The following is a 13,682-nucleotide window of genomic DNA, read 5'->3' as shown; positions in this document are numbered from 1 at the left end:
AAGGTGAAATTGGGTTGAACGACGCGTCCAAGAATATTGCACTTATACAGCGACGTGCATGCACGTGTGTGTGTGTGTGTGTGGCTGCTTGTACTAGTCCGGACTGATGCCTTCCGATTTATAGTGCTAGCTCGCTGACATACCATGCCGCAGTTTATCATGAATACCCCACTCAGACACAGTATACCGACTCCGAGCCGACCAGGCCTTAAAGCCTAGCGCCAGACAGGGTAACAACAGGTACCATCTTTTAACGTCTTTTGGTATGACGCGTCCGGGGATCGAACCCCGGACCTTCCGCTCTCCGGACCCTCTACCACTAGACCACGGAGGCGGTCACGAACATATGGGGTTACAATTAGTATGAACGAACAATCGGTATTTTCGTTGCAAATAGTAAGATGAAATATATAAATGGCTATAAGGCATTACAAGCGAGAAAAAAGGTTCCTGCTTAACAAAAGCTATACGCTCGACACTGAAGTTCACACATATGTAGCTGCCTGTTCAAGAGTGCCTATGTTTATATCGACTCTAGCAGTTCATCAAACTTCTCTTTACGCTCTCTTATTTTATTTACTTACAGATGAGATCAGCAGGTGAAGATCTGTGTAACTCGTTAATGCCGTTTCATAGGCCAGCTAATGTGAAGGTCCGGGAAATGTAGATCCCTGAGATGGTTGTGGATCATGTAATTACCCCAAATATTCTCACTTCTTACGTTTTGCCACAATTTCTAGCATTCAGGTATGAATCCTTTGTACACAACACACGAGAGTCTGGGAAATTTAACAGTCGGGGTTATTACATATCACAATTTATCGTTGGTTGGTTGGTTGTTTTGTTGTTTAACGCCGCACTCACCAATATTCCAGCTATATGACGGCGGTCTGTAAATAATCGTGTCTGGACCAGACAATCCAGTGATTTATATCATGAGCATCGATCCACGCAATTGGGATCGATGACATGCATCAACCAAGTCAGCGAGCCTGACCACCCGATCCCGTTAGTCGCCTCTTACGACAAGCATAGTCGCCTTTTACGGCAAGCATGGGTTGCTGAAGACCTATTCACCAACTAATTCCTTCAATCGTACGTTCCAGTTCTGTAAAGTTCTATTTAACTTATTGAGACAGCTTTTGCCGATTATTTGTCAGGTTTCATTGCGTCGGAATGCAATCTATAGTTTGATCAGTAAAATATATTTCAAATTGCTTTTTAGGTCCATAGAACAACTGTAATTCGAAACCTAATATAGGTAACAGAGCAGCGAGAGAAACACTGACAGGAGCTCCATGATTTCAGCAGAGGCAAAATTAACTGCAGGCACGAATGGGGTATTCTCTCTAGTCATGGTTCACTGAAAGGTTTTGTATGGAAGTATGGAAGTGTCAAGTGTCAGGAAGTAAAAACAACGTCCGATAATCCAGGAAGGGAATAAAAAATCTAATAGAGAAGACAACCATTCGATCTGTTAACTCGGTGGTCCAAGGTAATCGTAACCACATGAGTTATTCAAATTCGAGACATACGAGGTTGCGACATCACCTATCATCACTTATGTTATTTTTGTAATGACACCGACAAGGCACTATTATGCTTGCTTGAAGTAGATTAATTGAATACAAGGCTTGTCAAAGTAAAACCATATGAGGGTGAACCACTGTAGTTTTGTTTAACCGTATATAAGTCATCATCTTCGGTATCCCTTCAGTCCTAAGACACCGATATGCCAGTTGTGTCCAATCTGTTTGATAGCTATGCCCGGACCTCCTGTGCGTGGGAGAGTCTTCATTATGTTGACCCATCCTTACCCAGAATCCATTGTGTCCACCCAATGCTCATTTACTCACCTCACATGTCAGGCATGAGTGGGAATAGAATTGCCCAGTGAATTTTAAGACTTGTTTATCAATTAAGTTTCCGTTGTTAATCAACTGTGGTCTTCAAAAGCATCTCTGTCAAATCGGAAAGTGACACTGCAATTTAAGAACTATCTTGGGTAATTGCAATCTGGTCCTGGTTGGTTGAGCAATATCTGATATGCTAATTCCCAGACATTTTGAATAGAAAGCCATTGATTCCACACATAAACTACCTGAATATACGCTCTGTTGTTATACATCCAGAGCGAAAAAGTTTGAATATTCGTAATAAAAAAACATAATATACATATATAGCAACAACTCATATGAGTATCGAACAGGCAAGGTCAGTTTCAAAGTTATGCTTAGCAATAGACAGCTTTGAAATTACTTGTGTCAGCATTTCTTTTGAATAGGAGATTGCACATAACTTAATATCAATGGAATTATTATATATATATATACTTGCCGCGGACTACTATAAAACTTATATATAGGGCTAGCTGTATAGTAACCTCGATCTTCTTGGAAGCTGTCAATGGAGTCCGTTCTCACTCGTTCTCGAAAACATTTGGAGCAATCTCTTCATTCGTTAGTATACGTTTCTATGATTTGGTTTGTTGGTTTGTTGTTTAACGCCACACTCAGCAATATTCCAGCTATATGACGGCGGTCTGTAAATAATCGAGTCTGGACCAGACAATCCAGTGATTAATATCATGAGCATCGATCGACGCAATTGGGATCGATGACATGTATCAACCAAGTCAGCGAGCCTGACCACCCGTTTCTATGAATAACAGAGGTATGAGTCTAATATCTCTAATGCTTTGGACGTTTCGATAATGTCTTTTGCTTTTCTTTCTTCCAATATACGCAAACCATAGGTACACTACTGCCTAAAAGTTCATTCCCCTAACACGCGTTGAGAACGCGTGTAACACGCATATGACACTGGTGAGCAACGGGTGTGCAGCGCGTGTGCAACCCGTTGAGCACGCGTGAGTCACTCGTTGCACACGCGTGTGCCATACGTGTAACACGGGACCGGGTTTCTGTTGAAGTTGGAAAATATATTAAAAGAATAGTGAGATAAATCAAAACAGTGAGATGTGAATCTTGAGTTAACGAGCCGCCATTGACCTGTGTTCACCAGACCATGAACACAAGGTCGGCCCGTCTTAATTAGTGTTCCGTTGTTGGACTTTTATGGCATGAACCATTCCAGAAGGGTCCAGTCTAGCCATTGTGGCTACCCGACAGTAGAACAGCAGTAGGTTTAGAAGCGAGTTTATTGCTAGGGAAATCCCCGAGTTGACACGATTGTCGCGGGTTGGTAAATGCTCGCCATTAGTGAAGTGATTGTTTGTGGATTGCGGACATATTCGTTTTCAGTTTTGCCCACGTTAGTCATTGAGGGTGACTATGAATATAATGTTTTTCGTTCGCCAAATTCATGCTTTAGATAGTACAATTATGATAGAACAGTCATCACTACTTATGTCTTATTATTTCACGTAGGAATATGTCCCATTTTCCCACACCCCACTTTCTGTTTGGTATTTTGTAAGAATTATTAAGAGAATGTTTAGTGTGGGACTTAACATTTATCACTAATTCTAAGAGGATATTGGAAATGATTATGAACAGCCATGTTGTCTCACTGTTGATAGAATTTTAGATCTTCACAATGACCGGGTGTGACCATGTAGACAGAATCTCGTTAAGGTTTGTGATTTTTACATTTGTCCAATGACCATGGTGAGGATTGTTGGGGATACCAAAGGTGACAGTTTACTATTAGAGGAAATTGGTTGTGAGTACTTATACCATTTGGATAGGATATCTTTAGGATTTTAATCCTTTCATTCTCTGTGGGTAATCCTTTCACGTTGATGGAAGGAAGTCACTCAACCAGGTCATGACAATGGTTATGCGCAAGGCTCGGAATCAAGAAAAGATCACTAGAGGTGTTGATGGAGGCTGGACATGCAGCATACAGCATTTCCAGTGTAGGCTGGCACCTCGTCTTTGTTTCACTCGGTATGTAAAACCTTGACCATTCACAGGTGCATTTGTCTATTTACAATGAAGTTGTTTGGCGTTCCCAGTATTTATATACTATCTCACTGATTACTTGTTAACTGGTCACTGCAAGTGCCTTAATTATTTAAGTTTCAGTGAACTGAGTTTATTCACATGTTAGCTTTCAAAGGTTGTGATGGATACTTATAAAATCCTCAGTTGAGTTTACTCACTAACTACTGTGAGCGATTTTTGCTTGACTTCTGTGCTTGTATAAACACAGTAACTGCTAAAAGCGGCGTAAAACCATGCTCACTCACAGTAACTGTTAATCCTCTGCATTGCGCTGGCAAATTGGGGATAAACCTGTGACGATCAAACTTAGTTAGAATCCTTGTTTATCTGTGACATCTTCCAGCTGGTGACATTTTAGTAAACTTGAAAAGTGATGACGAATTATAATATTCATATTATTATAGTTTTTCAAATTGTAAATAAAACTTTGATAAAATTGTGCCACACTCATTGGAAAAATGTATTGTCTGTGGGTATATGTCACGTCACATCAGCTTTTTTTCAGTTATATTGCGGCGAAATAATTGCCAGCTTTTGGGACTACATGTAACATGGCTGCTTTTATATTTCTTATACAGGTGCTTGACTGCCTCAATAGTGCATGATCAATTAGAACTTTTATTGTGTAAACAAATCAGTCAAGATTGCAGCAATAGATGAATAAATTAAATAAAACTTGACCGCAGTTACCGATTAACAACTTAAGACATAGAGACAGCTGCAGGCAGTCGATATATAACAAACGTTATGGTCCTATTAAGACGATTGACAGTTAGAACATTTCTCCTTTCTCCCTTAATCCCATCTTTCATACATGTAAAACATATACTTAGTGAGAGCTTTCTATAATCCATACAATAAACTAATGTTCATTCATTATGATATTGATGGGTGTAGGGAACAGTCCCTTTGAATTTTATGATTTAACAGTTAGGCTGTATAAGAGGCCTGCTAAATAAAGGAAATCTGAAGTGAAGCCTAGCTTCAACATTGATATATTTGTATGTTAACATGTTTGATAGCGCTTGTACAAGAAAGTAATTAAGCATTAAGAAACCTGACAGACACTTTTGACGTTCAATCCGTAATCTGTAGTTTTGTTCATTGGGACAGGACGTCGTTCTTTCTGAAGTATTGTTTTCACACAACAGCCGATAATCCCTAAGCTTACTCTGGTCCATTCGCCTTATTCAAAAAGATTGAGAGAAGTTTCAGCTCTAGTGATCAACTCCGAGAGTTGGCTTCTTTCCCGGGAATACCTCTGCCTTCTGGCTTCAAACGACCAAAGCATTTATTTTGTAATCTAGGCTTACATACATTTACATTCATACATAATTTACATACATTTAATCATACATACAGCCATACATACCATGCGTACACACAGCCATGTAGTCATACGTACATGCTGAATAGGAAGCGTGTGTATTGATCTGTTGTCTTAATCACTGACCCATCAAGAGTGTCAGTCGCCAGGTATAAAATCTTTTTATTGTGATAACTGTCACACCTGAACATGACTTATTTGTCTGAATGAGACGCCTGAAAACAAGGGGTGAACCTTTACACAGTAACTCGGGGAAACAAGTTCTGTGCTATAGAATCAAAGTACCGTTGTGCTCATGTGTATGGAGTACATATATCTCACGATGATGTGTCATTCCTTAACCAGTACGATGTATGGCATAAGTATATACACTTAAAAGTAGACACATGTTAACGATAATAATGACAGAGAGATAAATAAACGCAGGTCGGGTAAGTATTATAACCTTGGTTAATTATAAGTTGCCATTTTTAAACAGTTTTTCATAAGATGAAAGAAATGATGGTGCAGAAAACAGACTAGCAATTAACACTATAGCCGTGATGCAAATGCGTTACTTAATACAGTCCACAAAGAACAATATATAGGGCGCCTTTTTACTATTTATTCGTTATATGATATCAATAATTCATATATGGATACTAAAGAATGAATTTATATCACACATTTGATTTTGTTTTATCATGAAATGTTTATCAATATGGCAAATCGGTTTTTAGATATCAATAACTGAATTTATTACCAAATGTACTTTATCATCTAAAAAATCAAATGTGGTATTGTATCTATAGCCTTCGTCTCCGTGAGCTTACTGCCCATTTTTTAATAATTCGTGAAGATAGATACAGTATCGTAACATTTGCATATATAGTCATATTCAGATGATGTTCCTACATATATATTTTCGGAAACAAATATGATTCTTTAAATGTTTTTAACTTCGAATATTTCTTTTTATTTCAACTCTTTCGCAGATATATACTGAGTCAAATTAAAAACTTCACATTTTTAAAAGTAATCCCATATATGATATACAACGGACAAATGTATCAGAGAAGGTAATGTTTAATCATTAATGTCCAAAGAAGAATTTTAATTAACGGTGGTAACCATAATTTGTTCCAAGCACCTACGGTATTCGGTAATAACATCAACAGTTTAAATCATAAGTCCCAAGCACGAGAATCTGATGGCACACAAGTTCAGTAGCGTATATGGCCACCATGTGCGTTGAAAACTGCCACACAACGCCTCCGCATGGACCTTGTGATGCTTGTGAACACATGATTGGGAAGACGACGCCATTGTTGCTGCAAAATGATGCCAAGATCTAGCAAATTCTGTGGTTGGTTCTAGAGAGTGCGCAGACTTCTGCCAAGAGCATCCCAGACGTGTTCGATGGGATTGAGGTCGGGAGACCTTGACGGCCAGTCCATGACGTTGACTCCCGCATTCGGAAGGAAATTCCTTGTCAAAATTGCTGTGTCGGGTCTGGTGACGTAAAGACAATCTATCGATCCTCTGCATGTGTGACGTCACACGTGGTCGACCTGGCCGAGGGCGATCAGCGGTGGTACCCGTTTGTTGTAGACGCGTCTGTAAATCACAAACAGTCCGTCGACTACAACCCATCGTCCTTGCGACTTCAGCTACGGACGTTCCCGTCTTCAACATGCCGATGGCACGTTCACGTTGCACATTTGAAAGACGTGGCATGACAAATGGCCGTAAAGACTTTTGTTTTTTTGTGTTTTTCTTTTTTTAATTAATGACTGCTAACAAGTATGGCTGAAAACACGTGCGGTATTATGGCCACGTGACCAGTTGCACGTGGAAAACCACTTTTGCCACTATAGTGCTGTGCACATGATTTTGATCGATTCACCTGCACAAAAACGTTTGTTATCTGAAGACAACACGTGTCCATTACTGTTTAAATACACAATAAGGGCCCACAATGATAACTGGTCAAAATGTAAACATTTTAGGATTGTGAAGTTTTTAATTTGGTTCAGTATATGTAAAGGCAAGCTTCTTCCCTTTGTTTAGTCAGCAGCTGTCCTCCTGGCTATGAATGTGGAACACAGGCTTTAGGGTTACATATGAATCTTGTTATCATTGTATTTTAATGCGATTTGAATATTATTATTTACTATCGTACTTACTTCATGTTTTAAATGAGACGTTTTATATTTATATGTCACCACAAATTACAATTATTGCTTGTACGTTCGACACAATTGACAAATACTCTAAAAGATATAACTAGTAAACCATTAATGTACGTTGAAAATGCCAAAATGATGTATCCAGGATCAAGTAGAAGATATATGGACAGCAGCGCCGGGAATTTATTCAACAGGCCCGTGAAAACAACACTGCTTTAGCTCAATGATTAGCACTCCTGGCGGCCATTATGCAACGGCCATCTTACACACAACCCCGCGCTCACGTCTACAGGTCTCTTCCTGTGGTACGGTAATTAGTAGAACCCTCTCCCTCAAGTGTATCCTCGATGATATAACCTACTCTCATTAATTAAATGCTGCCCTTTCCCAGCGTCACGGCTATGGAGCTGAGACAAAGAGACCCAACCATCATAAAATAATTAGGGTCCAATGAAAACAATGCTCCACCAAACCTCATAAACATGATCACTGAAAGTCGTACAACAGACTTTTAATGTCAAATCACAAAAAAACCCATTTGAATAGCAATAACATTTAACAGGATCATGTATTCTCTTAACACCATCGGAAAACATCATGTAGAAGCCACAACAGTACTCCTCATATTTTCCAACAAAATCACATCTAAAGATGAGACATCAGCAAGTACATAAAATAAAATGTGTGTTAACATTTTTCGTCAGGAAATCAAAACGTTATCTCCTTGTTACTACGTCTAGGTTCAGCCTGCATGGTGGGACGCAGAGCGTGATAGACTGAAGTCGGAGAAGTATTTTGCACTGGATAGATTCAGAGACACGGATAGAGATGAAGATTACCAAGTATATAAACAGCACAGACGAACCTTTCAAGAATTATGCAAACAGAAACAAGATGAATTTCAGCGTTCACTCAGAGATAGATTTAATGAGATAAAAAGTGATAACAACAAACTGTGGAAGGAAATCAAGAAAATAAAATGTTGCAGGAAAACAAACAGTATCAGTTCTTGGGGATGGTTTTCATATTTCCAGAATCTATTAAAGATTTTATTGTCTCTTCATTGACTTCAGTAAAGCGTTTGACTGTGTTCACCATAACTTGCTTGGCATCGGCTTATGAAATATGGTATCCATGGAAACGTTCTAAAAATTCTACGAGATATGTATTCGAAACTAAAAGCTTGTGTGAGAATTGATAATGGTTTAACTGAATATTTTAACTGTTTTATTGGAACACGACAAGGATGCATGATCAGCCCGACACTCTTTTGCCTGTTTAAAAATGAATTGGTCAACGAACTAAATCAATCTGACTCTCGTGGAATATTCATCTCAGAAGAAGCACCAAATATTTGTTCTTTATTATACGCCGATGATGTTGCCAACACTGCCGATACCACTGGAAGATTACAACAACAGATCAATTAAATGTATAAGACTTAGTGAATTTTGTAAAAAAAAATGGGGACTGTCTCTAAATATGAACAATTCAAAGATACAACGCAGTTATATATAGTAATACATGCACAACAAGAATGTCAGTACACAACGTAGCTATAAATAGTGACATATGCACACCTAAGATGTCAGTATACAACGTAGCTATATATAGTGATACATGTAGACCGAAGATGTTAGTATAGAACGTAGCTATATATAGTGACACAGGTACACCCGGGATATTAGTATAGAACGTAGCTATATATAGTGACACAGGTACACCCGGGATGTTAGTATACAGCGTAGCTATCTATGGTGACACATGCAAACCCAGGTTGTTAGTATACAACGTAGCTATATATAGTGACACATGTACACCTAGGATGTCAGTATTCAACGTAGCTATACATAGTGACATCTGTACACCTGGGATGTCAGTATTCAACGCAGCTGTATATAGTGACAAATGTACACCCTGGTTGTTAGTATACAACGTATCTATACATGGTGACACATGTACACCCAGGATGTTAGTATTCAACGCAGCTATATATAGTAATACATGCACACCCAGGTTGTTAGTATACAACGTATCTATACATAGTGACACATGTACACCTAGGATGTCAGTATACAACGCAGCTATACATAGTGACAAATGTACACCAAGGATGTCAGTTTGCAAAGTAGCTATATATTGTGACACAGGTACACCCGGGATGTTAGTATACAGCGTAGCTATCTATGGTGACACATGTGCACACAGGATGTCAGTATTCAACGTAGCTATATATAGTGACATCTGCACACCCAGGTTGTTAGTATACAACGTAGCTATATATAGTGACACATGTACACCTAGGATGTCAGTATTCAACGCAGCTATACATAGTGACACATGTACACCTAGGATGTCAGTATACAACGTAGCTATATAAAGTGACACATGTACACCCAGGATGTTATTTTACAACGTAGCTATATATAGTGACACATGCACTCCCAGGATGGGAGTACACAGCGTATCTATATATAGTGACACATGTACACCCAGGATGTCAGTATACAACGTATCTATACATAGTGACATCTGTACACCTAGGATGTCAGTATACAACGAAGCTATACATAGTGACACATGAACACCCAGGATGTCAGTATACAACGTAGCTATACATAGTGACACATGTACACCAAGGATGTCAGTTTGCAAAGTAGCTATATATAGTGACACAGGTACACCCGGGATGTTAGTATACAGCGTAGCTATCTATGGTGACACATGTACACCTAGGATGTCAGTATACAACGTAGCTATACATAGTGACAAATGTACACCTAGGATGTCAGTATTCAACGTAGCTATATATAGTGACACATGTACACCTAGGATGTCAGTATTCAACGCAGCTATACATAGTTACACATGTACACCTAGGATGTCAGTATACAACGTAGCTATATAGAGTGACACATGTACTCCTAGGATTTCAGTATTCAACGTAGCTATACATAGTGACATATGTACACCTAGGATGTCAGTATTCAACGCAGCTATATATAGTGACACATGTACACCCAGGATGTCAGTATGCAACGTATCTATACATAGTGACACATGTACACCTAGGATGTCAGTATACAACGTAGCTATATATAGTGACACATGTACACCAAGGATTTCAGTATTCAACGTAGCTATACATAGTGACATATGTACACCCAGGATGTTAGTATACAGCGTAGCTATCTATAGTGACACATGTACACCCATGTTGTTTGTATACAACGTAGCTATATATAGTGACATCTGTACACCTAGGATGTCAGTATTCAACGTAGCTATACATAGTGACACATGTACACCTAGGATGTCTGTATACAACGTAGCTATATAAAGTGACACATGTACACACAGGATATCAGTATGCAACGTAGCTATACATAGTGACACATGTACACCTAGTATGTCAGTATACAACGTAGCTATATAAAGTGACACATGTACACACAGGATGTCAGTATGCAACGTAGCTATATATAGTGACACATGTACACCCAGGATGTCAGTATACAACGTAGCTATATATAGTGACACATGTACACCCAGGATGTCAGTATACAACGGAGCTATATAAAGTGACACATGTACACCCAGGATGCCAGTATACAACGTAGCTATATATAGTGACACATATACACCCAGGATGTCAGTATACAACGTACCTATATAGTGACACATGTACACGCAGGATGTCAGTATACAACGCAGCTATACATAGTGACACATGTACACCCAGGATGTCAGTATGCAACATAGCTATATATAGTGGCACATGTACACCCAGGATGTTAGTATACAGCGTAGCTATCTATAGTGACACATGTACACCCATGTCGTTAGTATCCAACGTAGCTATACATAGTGACATCTGTACACCCTGGATGTCAGTATACAACGTAGCTATATATAGTGACACATGTACACCCAGGATGTCAGTATACAACGTAGCTATATATAGTGACACATGTACACCCAGGATGTCAGTATACAACGGAGCTATATATAGTGACACATATACACCCTGGATGTCAGTATACAACGTACCTATATAGTGACACATGTACATGCAGGATGTCAGTATACAACGCAGCTATACATATTGACACATGTACACCAAGGATGTCAGTATGCAATATAGCTATATATAGTGACACATGTACACCCAGGATGTTAGTATAGAGCGTAGCTATCTATAGTGACACATGTACACCCATGTCGTTAGTATACAACGTAGCTATACATAGTGACATCTGTACACCTAGGATGTCAGTATACAACGTAGCTATATAAAGTGACACATGTACACCCAGGATGTCAGTATGCAACGTAGCTATATATAGTGACACACGTACACCCTGAATGTCAGTATACAACGTAGCTATATAAAGTGACACATGTACACCCTAGGTGTCAGTATACAACGTAGCTATATATAGTGGTACATGAACACCCAGGATGCCAGTTTGCAAAGTACCTATATAGTGACACATGTACACGCTGGATGTCAGTATTCAACGTAGCTATACATAGTGACACATGTACACCCAGGATGTCTGTATACAACGTAGCTATATATAGTGACACATGTACACCCTGGATGTCAGTATACAACGTACCTATATAGTGACACATGTACACGCAGGATGTCAGTATACAACGCAGCTATACATAGTGACACATGTACACCAAGGATGTCAGTATGCAACATAGCTATATATAGTGACACATGTACACCCAGGATGTTAGTATAGAGCGTAGCTATCTATAGTGACACATGTACACCCATGTCGTTAGTATACAACGTAGCTATACATAGTGACATCTGTACACCTAGGATGTCAGTATACAACGTAGCTATATAAAGTGACACATGTACACACAGGATGTCAGTATACAGCGTAGCTATATATAGTGACACATATACACCCTGGATGTCAGTATACAACGGAGCTATATAGTGACATCTGTACACCTAGGATGTCAGTATACAACGTAGCTATATATAGTGACACATGTACACCCTGAATGTCAGTATTCAACGTAGCTATACATAGTGACACATGTACACCCAGGATGTCTGTATACAACGTAGCTATATATAGTGACACATGTACACCCTGAATGTCAGTATACAACGTAGCTATATATAGTGACACATGTTCACCCTGAATGTCAGTATACAACGTAGCTATATATAGTGACACATGTTCACCCTGAATGTCAGTATACAACGTAGCCATACATAGTGACACATGTTCACCTACGATGTCAGTAAGAACGTAGCTGTATGTAGTAGTATATGTACACACAGGATGTCAGTATACATCGTAGTTATATATAGTGAGAAATGTACACCCATGATGTAATTATACAACATAGCTATCAAAAGTGGCACATGTAGACCCAGGATGTCATTATAGAACTTAGCTTTATATAGTGGTACAAATATACAGGGAAATTCAGTATACAACGTAGCTATATGTAGTGGTAGATGTACATATGTATACACAGGGTGTCAGTATACAACAGAGTTATACATAGTGACACATGTACATTCAGGATGTCAGTATACAACGTAGCTATATAAAGTGACACATGTACACACAGGATGTCAGTATACAACGTAGCTATATATAGTGACACATGTAGACCCAGGGTGGCATTATACAACGTAGGTATATAAAGTGACACATGTACACAGAGGATGTCAGTATACAACGTAGCTATATGTAGTGACACATGCACGCCAAGTATGTCAGTATATGAAATAGGTTTACCTGGTGACACCTGCACAACCAGGATGTTAGTATATAATGTAGCTGTTTATAGTGACACATGTACACCCAGGATGTCATTATACAATGTAGCTATATAAAGTGACACATGTACACCCAGGATGTCATTATACAATGTAGCTTTATATAGTGACGCATGCACACCCAGGATGTTATTTTACAACGAAGCTATAGCTATATATAGCGACACATGCACTCCCAGGACGGGAGTACACAACGTAGCTATATATAGTGACACATGCGCATCCATGATGTCAGTTTACAACGTAGCTATATATACTGTCTCATATACACCTAGAATTATATATAGTGGTACATATACACCCAGAATGATAGTATATAATGTAGCTATATGTAGTGAAAGGTGTACACCCTGGGTGTCAGTATACAACGTAGCTATATATAGTGGTACATGAAC

The sequence above is a fragment of the Haliotis rufescens genome, unplaced genomic scaffold (assembly GCF_023055435.1).
Source record: "Haliotis rufescens isolate VD_foot unplaced genomic scaffold, xgHalRufe1.0.p SCAF_7, whole genome shotgun sequence".
Lineage (NCBI taxonomy): Eukaryota > Metazoa > Mollusca > Gastropoda > Lepetellida > Haliotidae > Haliotis > Haliotis rufescens.
This window is presented reverse-complemented; position numbering follows the sequence as displayed.